We start from the raw sequence: 14,136 nt of genomic DNA, 5'->3' as shown, positions 1-14,136 counted from the left end.
GAAAAGCCTGGTTTTTGCAATAAAGTGTGCTATTGATGCTTGACACCATCTTCAGTGTCAGTCTTGTGTCCACCATTAGATGGTGACCACAGACATGTTAGGGTCGAGACTGCGGACCTGAGAGCAGCTAGCGGTGGAGCTCAGTCAAGCAAAACAGGCGGCCCTGAGAGCCTGAAAGTCCGGATGATTTAAGAAAGCAGACACCTGACTCCAGGTGAGCGACTGGGAACAGAGACATGGGGCCTCAAGTATCTGCAGAAGAAAAATCTGTTTGGAACATTCTGTTGTGAATATTGCAGAAGAGAGGTATCAAATATGAGAAGCGGGCGCTATGCGCCTTGCTCATTTGGTGCAAAAGAAATAGGTGAGAGCGGATGTACAGACTGCCTTTTTTGTTGAAACATGGGAGGAAGCAGGGCAACTCTTATGGGAAGCAGCTACAAAGTGGGACGAAATAGCCAGAAGATGGCTAACGATGTGGCTAGTGGTTGGTTCGGGACTCATTGCCACAATTAAAAGTCAATAGAGAGGCAGCAGTTGCTGCTGTCACCACCCGCCTCATGAGAGCTCCCCCGTTTAATACCCCCCCTTCCAAAACTCGTTCTATCTTCTCTGCCTACGAACGACGGGAGATGGGATTACGGTGAGGAAGAGGTCTGGGGCCAACAACAAAACCCTGCAGACCCAAAGCACCAGGATACTAGATTGCAGTGATGGGATGGACTGTGGCTTGGCAAGGCAGACCCTTACAGATACTACAGTCATTTCTCCACATTGGAGCAGCTTTTATTACAGGTTAAAAAACCCTGTACCTTTTTCCTAGATGAGAGAGATCTTGATGTTAAAAACTCCTGTGTGCACCTGCAGCAGGGAGTCCTAGACAGATGTAGATAACAAACTCTGAGCACCGATCCAGGACATGGATCCTGGGAGTGGGTTGATCCTCCTGCCCACGGCACGGCCCCACAGTAGCATCAGGTCTTGTATCCACAGCAGCCACCACTATGTCTGGGATGGCATTGATGGGACTCCACTTGCTCTGGGACCTCGATTCCCCAGGCTTGAAAGCCCCCAGTTTGTCAGAGCTCCCCTGTCCCCTCTCGAGCCCCCAGATTGTACAGCCCCCCACCTAGCACTTGCTGAGATGCATATGGGTGGCATGGCAGGATCTGGGTTCTTTGGCAGAGATACTGATATATTGCATGATTGGTGGAGCTTGCTGTGTGGAGTGTGTGCTCCCTTTTCAGGAATTTTGATTTGAGGTCTGATTGAACTGAATTGACACTGAGTCTTTGCTAAGTTATAATGGTGTTAGCTATTACCACGGTAATTAAAAACTTACATACCTGGAAAAATATTTGCAAGTGGGTAATGTTTCAGTTTGTGGACAGGAAGGTTCATATTTGTAAGATACAGTGCCTCCTTAGAAAATTTGGGGGATCCCTCCTAGCAAATATTTTAGGTCGATGTTAACGGAACAGCAATTAACTTTCAAGCCTGCAGTTGGCACAAGTCGTAAATTAGACATTCTTTTGCTCACATTCCAGGCAAACCTTGAACTTTATCTGCAGTAGTTGTTCGAGACTTAGTTATAATTACAATGTGAAATTCCTCTGCAAAGGCAGACAAACTCATCCCAGCTTTACCAGTTCGCTTGCTTTTTACCTCACAGCTTTAACGAGGTAATCTTATTGTGAATCTTTTGGTATCAAATCAGTTTATCAGTCTTACACACCCATTAACCTAACCAAATTACTTGTGTAAAACTCATGGCGTTTTTATATAACTAAGTTCTTACTGTTTTAGCCTTGAATATTTATGTCCCATTGACCTTTATAAGGCCAAGCTCAAATCTATTGTACTGGCAATCTCGAAAAGCTGCAGGTTTGCAGGGCAATTTGCCAAAAACTACACTGTTGTCATTTTCTGAGTAAAGCTGCACTTTAAAAACAAAACAAAACAAAAACAAAAACAAATCTCTAGCGAAGAGTTACTTACACCAGAATAATCCTCGCTATGAATGCATAAAATCACAACATATTTGGCACACCTTTATAATCTCTCCAGTAAATCCATGTTACTGCTATTTCAGTTATGAAGCAATTGTTTGCCTGCATATTATTACTTTGAAGTTCTGTTACATTTAAGTTCTGGCACGTTAAGGTTCTGTTAAATTTAAATTCTTGTAATTTCTGGTAAGATTAATTTTTGTTAATATCTGCTCATTTGAATTACAAGATAAAATTATTTTGTTATAGAGATAAAACCAACTGAAATAACTGATGAAACATTAGTAGCCACCTTTTTAAAAATATAAGATAGTAAGTTGTGTCAAATACGTGAAGATACGGTTTCTTAAATCCTTAATTTCATCAAGGATTTTATGAATGTAAATGTTTCACACTGATTAATTGACATAATTATTTTTAACAATTGCTGCAGTTTATCTTCCATAGGTAACACTGAAGAATGAGTAACAATTCAAGATTATGACTGTTATTAGGTGTAAGCTGTTTAGTACTTTCTTGCTTTTATTCTGTTTTAATGTCATAACATGAATTCACTGACTTCCTATGACAGGTATTGTCCATAAGATACTATTTAACTGAGGATAAATGACAAAGCTGGCTGCTTTACCAACTTTAACATATCTTTGTGTAACTATCTGCAAGACGTCCATCATTTTAGGAAACTTTCCTAGCTGCTGTTAAGGAGAGGCTTGTTTTTAAGGAATGTTAGGGAGACCCTTCCAGTTAAGGCCTTGGCTCTGGCCAAGTCATGGATCTATCTGGTTTGGGAAGTACACCGAACAACCCAGGTGTTTCCTGCATAAAAACAATACTCCAGTCACTTTGACTTGCCAATTTGGACTCACGCTTCTTTTAAAGTGAACTTGGAAACCTTACCTGGGAATGGTTCTTCATGTCCTCACTAAAAACAAGGCTTGTCAGCTGTTGCAGACTCTGGGTGATAGTACAGTATTTAGGGAATTGGTAATGTATCATTTTTAATTACCATCCTATCTCTTGTGTGCTACTGATTTAGTGTATGTCCTTGCCTATGTCTGCTTAGTGTGAGTTTGTTGCTTTATCATGTATATTGTTTTACTTTCATGTTGCCTTCATGTTCATAGCGAGAAATGTGCATGTTGCAAAAAAAAAAAAAATAAAAAAAAAGGGATACAGCTCTTCAAGAACATTTCGCTAATGCAATATTTACACTAGAACTTTTGAAAATAAATCATCAAATGTAATCCCCAGCAGAGCGATACTGCTCTGAAGATTTGCATGTACAGAACCAATTTCTAGAAGTTTCTACATAAAGATTCCCAATTGGATGTGCAATGGCAAGGCCCAGCTGATTTACTAACCTAGGGGAGAAGGTACGCATGTGTTTAATTGCCAGCAGGTCGAAGGTGGCTGCCTGCTCATCTGGACAAACATCGATTGCCTCCAAGAGGATGAGGCCAAATGAAAAGAAAAGTGACCTAATCAGCATCCAGCTCTTGTGGCCAAGGCGGGAGCAGAAGTAGGACTGCCAGAACATGGCTGTGTCTGGAGACTTACAGAGGCCACCTGCCAACAGCCGCCTTATGTCATCGTCGTGGTATTGTGTTCCTGCTAACCTTCTGCAGTTATTCCCTGTTCCAGGCTTCCAAACAGACATTCAGTGATGTCAAAGTCAGCATTTCCAGCTAATGGGCTTCCTCCTGCCTAAACAGCACGGCCCCTGAACTCCAACCATATGAACTTGAGAACAGCCATTTATTTCCACTTCCTAGGAGACCTTGGACATTATCCTTTTGTTCTCCTATACTGTGAGTCTCTTTGTCAGTGGCATGGTTGTATTCCATGGGTTTTTATTGATTGTTATCTGTATTCCACGTATCTTATCCTGTGTCCAGCAGATGACCAGTAATACTCTTAGTAAATTAATAGCCTTACAAGTGCAAACTGTTTTAACATCAGGGTACACGAACCCTTTGCATAAAAAATAGAAAAGGGGGAATTGTTGTCACGAACCCTTTGCATAAAAAATAGAAAAGGGGGAATTGTTGTATATATTGTTAGCCTTGTTGTCCTTGTGAAATCATGGCTCAGGCCTGCTACTTCGGCTAAGTAGAAGAGGACTATGGGAGAGTGACTCAGCTGGAATAGGGGTAGGGAGACGTGAGAGACGTGCTGCGGAGACTGCCGCATGTCCACATCGTGGTGTATGCTGATTGGTTGACTTGGGCTTGTTGGGTCTTAAAACTATGCAATAACCAGCTAACTGCTAGAAAAGCCTGGTTTTTTGCAATAAAATTGGCAATTGGTACTTGCCACCATCTTCAGTGTCAGTCTTGTGTCCACTGTTAGTACCCCATCTTGGGCAGTGCCAGTAGGAAATGTCATTTAGTGGAGGAACGTGAGCTCTTCTGACTTGTGCCACCTGCAAGTTTCATGTGCTCAGATAGAACTGGAGACTGGGGATTAAGCAGCATCGGTGCTTACAATTACCAGTGGAACCTATGGAGATGTAATCCAGTTGCTTCACAGAGTGTAACTTGAGTGACTTTTATTATCACAATTTCCTGAAATTACTGTTACACTAATGGACTAATCTTCCAGTACCACCTCTCTCTTACTGGAATTGCGACTCTGTCTTACTGGAGTAACAAAAGTCATTTTGCCCCTGAAAATGCCTTTTATAAATGAGTATCTTTTATACTCATTTAAGTTGACAGCACCTACCTAGCAACTACAGACAAATTTGGTAACCCGTAGGCATTCTCTGATTTCCATAGCATGTAAAAGGATTTTAAATTGTCTTCAACTGATCTTGGCAAATTACCTCAGAAATACAGTCCTCTTTGTTGGTGTGAGACAAAGGTAACTTACATGTTTTGTTTTCTTTTGACTTGAGGAATAATTAAGACCTCAAACATCTGGACTGATTTGCTGTGTTCAAATGACAGTCTAAAGCAATTTTCTCAGCATTTTGTCATAGCTGACAATTTCCGTCACCATGTTGTTTGGAAGAACTTTTGGCCTTTGACCAGATTTGGACAAGAATAGCAGATAATGATAATACCCATCTATCTGTGTATCTCTCTATACACATACACATCTAAATTTATTTTTCAGAAGACTTTATCCATGGGTCGTTAGAAGTTTTTTTAAGAATTAAAAAGCCATGTACTGGCTCTTTGACCATTTCCAGTGGCCCTGACAGCTGTGCTCTGAGCAATTCCCCTTTCCCTCTTTGTCCCCACAGTGTGCTGCTCGGCTGCCATGAGTTATCTGCTGCTGTGTCACGCCTTGGAGCATGTATCAGCCCTGAGGTGACTTCCAGTTGCTTCAGTCCTGCGAATATCACCTTTGGCCGTGGCTCTGTAAAAGTGCCTATGTCCCCATGGTCACACAGGTGTGCTGCAGATCGACTGCCAATGCACAAAGGGGCCAAACACTTATCTTTAACATCACTACAAACACAATTATCACTTGATTCCTCAAATACTTTAGAGACATTGCAGACAAGTCTCCTGTTGCCAGCTCAGCTGACAGTCTCAATCTCCATCAGAAGAAGATCAGAATTTGCTAACTCTTCAGGGTTGTGTTTTTTAAATTACTACTTACATCTTCCCAGTTTTTGTGCTGTTTTTTTTTTTTTTTTTTTTTTTTTTTTTTTTTTTTCCTAGTGTGTACATGAAGTAGATCACTGAAGTGACCATTTTCTCACCCAGATTGTCAGTCATAAATGGTACCATTTTCCTCAGGCACACTGCACTGTAACAGAAGACAGTGGTAAGGAGTTATTGGTGCAGTTTGCAAAAGCATCTCCTTTTGATCATTTAGGTGATTAGGTTCACTCCTCCCTCAAGCTTTCTTCACACAAGAGTCTTCTGAGCATTTTGTCCATCCACAACTTTCTGGATATTTCCATCCAGAGGTATTGACCTATCAAGGTGAGTCACACCTGATGGAACTGGTTTTGACACTGATGGTTATTACCCTCACTGCCATTCAGGCTCAGCAATTATGGGATAATTTGTCTTCTGAAATCCCAAGTCTTGCAACAGGATGAAAGATCTTCCATCAGGCACTACAAATCATCCTTGGAAGTTTTGGTTCATCATATTTACTCCACCTCTAACAACATTTTAAATCCAAGGAGCTTTATGCTGAGAAGATCGTTGTCACTAGTTCCTTTTCTTGTGAAATGGGAAGCGCCCTGTTGTTCTGGGCAGTGCTTCTGTATATTTCATCTTCACAAGCTCTGAATGCATGATTGCTTTTTATTGCTACTGAACAACCTTTGAGTAAACATGAATCATTCTTTATGGCACCAAATTTGAAATGTTTCCTTACCAGCTACGTTGATTATCTAGCCCAGGTAGGAATTTTATAATGATCTGTAGTACGCACAACATTTTAAAATAGAACAAGCTTGTTACAAGCTTGTTTGCTGCTGTCCCTGCTGTGATGGGAAAAAAAAAAAAAAAAGAAGAAAAATCTCTCCCTGTCTGGTATGGATTCCAAGTGTAACAAATCATACATGTTTTTAAACTACTTATAAGACCTTTGATCAATTTAATTCTTTCATATATCTGTAAATGCAATTGTACTTTCCTTCTGCTACAAAGCAAAAGCCAGTGATTATTTTGGGATTATTTCTGGATGACCTGCAGCTGCTTACATTTTTCTGCATTAAAATTAGTGGTCTGAACAGCCAAGGAGTAGCATCATGGATGTTGCTGTAAGTTTGTTTGGCCAAAGAAGCCCCAGCACAGTAGGTGGCAAAGATGGGTGGGTGTGAGGCTACACATTGAATGGCTGCTGTCTTCAGCAGGGAGGTGTTTCCCCAGGGTGCAGGGACTCCCTGGGGGCAGAGGTAGTGATCTCCAAAGAAGGTCATTATTAAAAAGCCATCAGGGATTTGCAAACCAAATCTACTGGGTTGTTGAATGCTTTCTCCTTTGCTACTGATGTAACTTGCCAGGCAGCAGTGGTGTCTGTCCCAAATAAGCAACAAGAGCATGTCCATGTACACACTTTCAGTCTTTCATGTCCCCAGGAGGCTGATTTTCAGTGCATGTCTTCATTTGTACCTTGTAGGAGCAGAGTGGCTGCAGAGAGCCACTCTGGTGAAGCAAAAGGGAGCCCCAGGGGAAAACTGAACCTCTGTGTGTTATCTGTGCCTTTCAGCATGGGCAGAACAATGAAAACAAAATATTGTAGGACTGAGAAAGTCCTGCTGGAGACTGGGTGGAAGGAACCCAGCCTCTCTTCCTAGGAGAATGAAATCAAGGTGAGTGGACCCCAGAAGACTCATCTGGCAAACCTGAATTAGCTTCTGAAAAATGTAGCTGACTCCCATCTGTCATCCATATTTCAGGTTTCTTGGAAATGGTGCATGAGGCAGGGTGCTGAAGAAGCCCAGTGACCCAGACCGTTTAGCCACACTACTTTGTGTCCAAGCCAGCTGCCATCTTCATTACTTGTGACCCGTTGTCCTGCACGAGAGAATCGGAGTCACCAAGCTCTACCTCTGCCGCACATTCCCTCATGGAAGGATCACTCAGCCAGATCCACAGCTCCACAGACACTGATCTCATTCCAGTCCTGCTGCTATGGGACCAAGTGTGGAAATGGCCAGGTCAAAATTCCCACCCATTGGCACAGCTAAGCTAACACACATCTGGAGGCTGGGTGGACAGTCCAGGCTGGAACAGCAGCCAGCAAACCTATAGGACTGGTTCTGCATCGGCTTTGTCCTGAGGGGCAATTAATAAGTGAGCAATCAAGATGGAGCCTCTTTGACGTCCCCCCACCCTCCCCTGCTCTTCCCAGGTGAAATCTTCAATTTCCTCATTCCAGCCCGAACAATATAACCATTATCACAGCCACCTGACTCCCTGGCTCTCTGTCCCCACCCCTTTCCTGATCTCTCCTGCCTGTTCCTGCAGATCGGAGGCAGAAGCAGCCACCTCAGACCAGTTTTTCATCCGGCAGCTGCTGCTCCCCAGCCAACAGAGATGGCAGGGCTGGGGCTGGTCCCCTGCGAGCCCAAGGCAGCACCGGCCTTGGCACAGCTCGGTGGACACAGGTGCTCCCTGCTGCCTGCCTGCAGCTTTACCAGATCTGGTGACAGGACAGCCTTGCTTATGTTCACCTTGATTTCTGACACTGCCTCATGTGATTCTCCAAATGCCCTCCCCAGGCACTCCCATCCCAGTGGTTTCATGTTGCTTCTGCTTCTCAGCTCTGCTTTGTTGATGGTGATCTCTTCTCTGGAATACAAGCCAAAACCTATTACCTTGAAAAGGGAATACAAATGTAATTAAGCCCTTAAGAAGAAAAGTCAATCTATAAATCCTAATTCTTTTATGGGTAAGGCCGGATTTCATAGCCAAATGGCCCAAGGGAGCACCTCCCACCACACCCTTCTCAAAAGGAGGAGCAGAAGGCATCACCCCCACTTTCCAGTCTCCCTTTTATTTGTTCCAATGTTCAATTCATTCTTCTGCTTGAGAGATTTTATGTCCTCCCTTGCAAGATCTCAGGCCAGCAGTGACGCAATGGTCTGGAAATGGTCTTAAAGGTCTGGAATGGCCCAGGAGGCAAAGAACCTAAATTTTGTTCAAGGTGTAGCTTGATAAATTCAAGTGAAGCATTAGGTAACAAGATACTCTCTGGTGTTGTCTTGGTTTTTATAATGAAGTAATCTGAGGTTTGTCCTCTGTAGGACTCAGAATATCTGGATTCATATATTAATTTTTTTTTGTTTGTTTCATTCTTTCTTTTAAGCAGAAAAGGTTGGCCAACAAAACGTAAATCTTAGTCAAGCCATGTGACTACTTCTAGTGACCGTGAGAAGAGTGAGATTTCTTCATTATAGTCACAGTCTCATTCTGTCCTTTCTTCTTTTAACTCTGTATCAAGATTTCAGCTGCTTCAAATACATCTCACGTACCAAGAAGTTTGTACTCCTGGGTGAATTTTGGGATTGGGAAGGGATTTTCATCAAGTGAGACACATAGGTTGTTTTTTTAGAGAAAGTATCTTTCTCTGTCCCTTTGAAAAATGGTCCACTTCAAGGGGTCTCAGGTTTTTTATCTTTCATATCCCCTGCCAGTAAAGTATCTCAAAGTATTTGCTCCTGGTTTGAGGATGTGCATGTTTAGCAGCTGAGGCAATTGATCCTTCATGCTAAGGACTTAGTAAGATGTTGATGGTATTTCATGGGAGAACAGGTCTGTGAGGATGCTTTAGGTATGTACAGAAATATTAAAAAAAGGGGAAACCAGCAATCTGTAAAGAAACCAATACTAAACAAACACAGGACTTCAGAACTGTTTTAAAAAGACAGGAAATAAAATTATAAAAAGTAGAGTTGAAAACAAGGGAAGGAGAGGGAGCTGAATGGAAAGAACAGTAGTGAATGAACTCAAAAAGAGAATAAAATTGTGCCCTCCTTCTCTGGAAGCTGCACCTGGATATGGTGGGAAATCAGTGTTACCACCCATACAGCCTTCTGTCACTATCCTTAATTTGTCCCTAACCCCTTTTGCCTCCTCTTGTCACCATATCACTACCTGCTTGGCAAGTGTTGCTGTTCCCTCTTACTCCTCTCTCCCCTCTCTCTGTGACATTCCAGTGCCCTGCACTGAATAACAGCACCTGCCACAGCTGTTTTCTGCTATGTATCCAAAAGTGTCACCCCTTCCACATTTTCATCACCTGAATTCACTCCTGTCACGCTTTGCCATCCTTGGTAACTGGGCACGCTCATGGGCTGAAAAATGGGGTGAACACCTTTTCTTGTGGGCTACAGAAACAATTGTCCAGTGGGGTAAGGGAAGTTCCAAAAAGCATCTGGGGTTGCCTACAACTGGAAAATTAGAGAAACTTTGTAATGTTGCATATAGAAAGGCAGCAAGCCAGGTCCAACAAGGAACAACTAGCAAAAGGAATCAAAACTAAACAGATCTCTCTTGAAACCCATCAGGCACCTGCCAGATGTTCTGAAGGGCAAAACAGTGATCAGGCTGTGCAGGGAGTGCCCAGTGGAGATAAGGCCATCACAGACACCTCTGCAGTCTGTGTGAAGTGCTGAGTGATGAGATCAGGGTGGCAGAACCCATTCTTCAGCAGGGTGGGGTTTGTCAGCGAACGTGTCTGAAACTGAAGCGGCTGCGGAAAAGGCTGTTCAACACACTGACAAAGCAAACAGTAACAACTTGCTGGGAGCAATGGCATTTGTCCAAGAGTCTTAAAGGATCTCTAGAGTAAAATGGCTGAAACTGCTCTGAGCAGTGTGTAACCCAATGTCTACCCCCAGCATGGTACCTCAGGAGGGGAAAGGGCTGAATGTGATGCCCCAGTTTGGCCAGGGGCAGGTGGTGGAACAGTTTCTAGGGCTTGTTTGGGCTTCAGATGAAGATAACATGAATAAAAAGATGAGAGATTAGTACAGCTAGAGACTAAGAGGGTCTAGGGCAGCCTGGCACACCACTCCATGGTCCCCAGCAGGACATCCATACTGTCCTCTGCCAACCTGACAGTATGTGTGCTCTGGTCCACTTCCTGAAGGTTTGGATGCATCCGTGGATGAATGCTGCCTGTGGTACTGGAGCCAGCCAGGACTTGTGGAGTAGTTGGCTCTTGCTGCAGGACATAAGGGATGTGACGGTCAAGGTGCTTTGACCCAGCTCCTGGTGAAGGGGACAGCAGCAGTGACAGAGGGATGTGTTTGTGTCTCTTTCCCATCCTTTCTCCTTTCCTGATTCAGAAGAAGATGCTCCCAGTGCTGCAGCCTACCTGGAGACGTGGGTGGGGATGGTCTCCATTCCTCTGCTGTCTCTCCTCAACAGGGGCTGCTGCCAACTGCTGCTGGTTCTAGAGCCTGAAATCAACCCTTTCCACTCCAGATGGGCTTTTTGGACTTCTCAGTTAATTTTTCTTCTCAGTTAATTCTCAGGAGAGAATATCTGCCATTTTTCAGCATCTGCTCATCACTCATTGAAGTAAATGCATGGGAACCCACCTGGATGTGCTGGGAGAAGTGGAATTTTCAACTGACTTGGGAGAAGGAGCATGTTTTTGCAGTGGGTGGGAGCTGGACTGACTGAATGTTACACATCATGCTCTGGAGGGAAGCATGAGTCCCACGTTTTGTCTGGGACACAATTCAGAGCTGGAGGCCTTGAGAAAAAAAAAGACATCCTTTTCCCTTTTCTTCTTTCTCCTTTTGTTCCTTTTTTTTTTTTTTTTTGGTGTGTGGTTTCTGTTTGTGGGTTTTTTGAGAGGCAGAGAATATGAAAAGTTACAGGCACTTTGTTATCCATTGTAGCTTATCACTGCTCATGTTACTGAAGTCCAGGTGAAGGACACGTCAGACAGAGTGTTCAGGGCAGAAGATTGGTGTCACTAGGAGAAGCAAACACGCAGCACTAGTGAGGACGTGTCTTTGGTCAGCATTTTGTACTCTTCAGGAAGTTGTATCCTTGTAACCCTTCAGAGGAAATAAAGGGTTCTTCACAGTCTGATCTATGATGAACTTGGCAATTACATGTGAGGGTGAGCACAACTCTCAAGGCTTCTGACAATTTCAGAGATACCAAGAATCAGAGAATGGTTTGGGTTGTCAGGGACCTTAAAGATCATCTAGTTCCAACCCATTGGGCAGGGTCACCTTTCACTGGACCAGGTTGCTCAGAGCTCTATTCAGCATTCTCACATGTTTCTAGAGCGACATCTCTACGGCTTATAAAGCAACGCTTGGTAAGCCACGTCTTTCCTGTGGTGCACGTACACTGAATTCCAATGTCACAGAGGTGGCAGGTGCATGGCTGGTGGGGGCCAGCACACTGGCCTGGAGGGTTGGGAGTGGCCTCTCCTGTTCTTGTGTCTGCCATGTTCCAGAAAAGGGCTCTGGCTGAACACGGTGCCTGTGCTGCTGTACCTGTGCTGGAGAAACAAAGCCCACAGCTTTGGAAGCAGTGCAGAATGTGTGGTTGTGATATAATGTGAGGTTGAAGCAAACACAGTTTATTTAAATCATTTACCTCTGGTCAGTGCATGCTTTCTTGGAGGCAGCTGAGCTTCAGCTCTGTTCATAAAGTGCTTCTAAACCAATGTAGTTAAACTGCTGAATCTATTTTGCTAACTAAAATTGAATGAGCAGAGGCATAATTAAACAAGTGGAACCTACAGGGAAAATATAATCTTGAGCTTTGCTTTATTCTTTGAAAAATATCTGCTCTTTTAATACCACTTTAGACATTCTGGCTTGTCCATATCCACAAAACAATGCAGCCACAGCCTCCAAGTAATCTTTGTTGGCTCAAGTGTAAAGAACTTAATCTTTTGCTTTGCAAGTTGACAAAACATGTATAAAATTTTGTATCTTATATCCAACAATTCTACTAAAGAACTAGTTTTAAATGCCTACATTTAGTATTTATTTGCACTGACACTGTGCCTTACAATGGGCTGGTGTGCCCAGCAGCTAATCAGATGATGACCAGATTCCTGATCCTCGATCCACGTGGCCGGGCAGTGATGCCATGTGGCACTTGGCCACGGCACATTTGACCTTGGAAGGCAGCGTGGCTGTCTCCCAGAGAAGCAGAATGACTAATATTGTTTATTCCTGTCTTCTTAATGCAATCAAGTTTATATTTGATGCACTCTTAGTCTCAGTGACATTTTCTGTAATAAGTGTTTTATATTTAAAATGGAATGAGTATTGCTGTTAAGCACAAGGTCACCTTGTTTATCAGTGAGCATTACTTTTTTCTGCTTCAGAGTATCTACTTCACTTGTTTTTGTGATTTAAATCCAGCTTGAGACCTTCAGGGATGCAGTAATTGCAGACTCTAGTGGGGAGTATCAGAGAGCAGGTAGTCAAACAAAATCAAATGCCATGGTATATTTCTCCTTATGAGGAATATGGCCACTCCTAATGCATTTCTTCCATATCTCCATTATTTTTCCTTCCTTCCAAGACAGTTTATGGGCCAAAAAGGCAGACAAACTGCCAGCTCTCATTTCCGGTGTAACACAGGCCTTGGAATTTTACCCAGTGTCTCTTTTCACCAATGTAATTGATTTTTTAAAAAATTTTATTATTGTTATGAAAGGACAGCTTGAAAAAACTATCCTGACCTTTATTTGAATACCTTGAAAGACAGTCTACCCTTCTGACTGACTGCTAGCTAGGACAGTCATCCTCTCTGTTGAGGATGTGATGTCTTATTCTGCTCTGAACATGCCTACATAAAACTTGCAGTGGTTGATTCTCACTGTGCCTTTCTCTGCAGGTGACGGTGCCACCAGCACTCTGTATTTTCTGTGGTGTGACTGAGAGATACTGGTTTAGTGAGACCCGAGTAATGGCTCAGAGTGTCCCTGTCAGGCATTGTCTGACCTTCCTAATTGCTCCTGTCATTGTGCTCTGGGCCCTCTCCAGGCTTTCAGGATAATGAAGAGCCGTGTGGGTGGCTGCTCTGTGGGTGGGTGCTGCAGCTTCAGGCTTTGAACTCCGCACTGTCAGTCAAAGGTGACAGTGACTCCTCCAGTGGCTGCCAGTGAGGCTCCTGCTCTTGGCAGCTTGTCCTTCCTCGCTGTCTGCACAGCAGCCAGCGGTCACACACCCACCTGGGGGTGTCCAGGGGTGTCTGAGTCCAGCGGGCTGTCCACGAGGGATCCATGAGTCCTGAGCCAGAACAGCGGCATTAAAAGTGAAGAGGAAAGGATATGAGCAAAAACTGCTTCCACCAGCAGTTGCACGCTGCCCCTGGCCACTCTTAGGTGTTTCCACAGGTCAGACAATTCAGAGGGATTCAAGGATCAGCATTGAGGGAGTGTGGTGGTCCAGGACCTGAACAGACTCCACTAACACCACTGAGCATCCTGTCTCAGCTGAGGATGTTCACCTGGCCAGGTGACTCGTTCTCATCTGAAGGACTCCCTCTCCTTTAGCTACTGACCTTGACATTTGCAAGTTTTATCAAAAGTGGTTTTTACAGTTGTATCTCCTGGTGCAATTATTAAAGAGCACAGTTCTTGCAGAGAGACACACATTTTCAGCAGTGATTGGTGCTTCTTTTTGGACAATGAAGTTTTGCCTGTTAGCTGCTACTTAATCCAT

The sequence above is a fragment of the Vidua chalybeata genome, chromosome 2, assembly GCF_026979565.1.
Source record: "Vidua chalybeata isolate OUT-0048 chromosome 2, bVidCha1 merged haplotype, whole genome shotgun sequence".
In the NCBI taxonomy this organism is placed as follows: domain Eukaryota; kingdom Metazoa; phylum Chordata; class Aves; order Passeriformes; family Viduidae; genus Vidua; species Vidua chalybeata.
Note: the sequence above shows the minus strand (reverse complement) of the source record.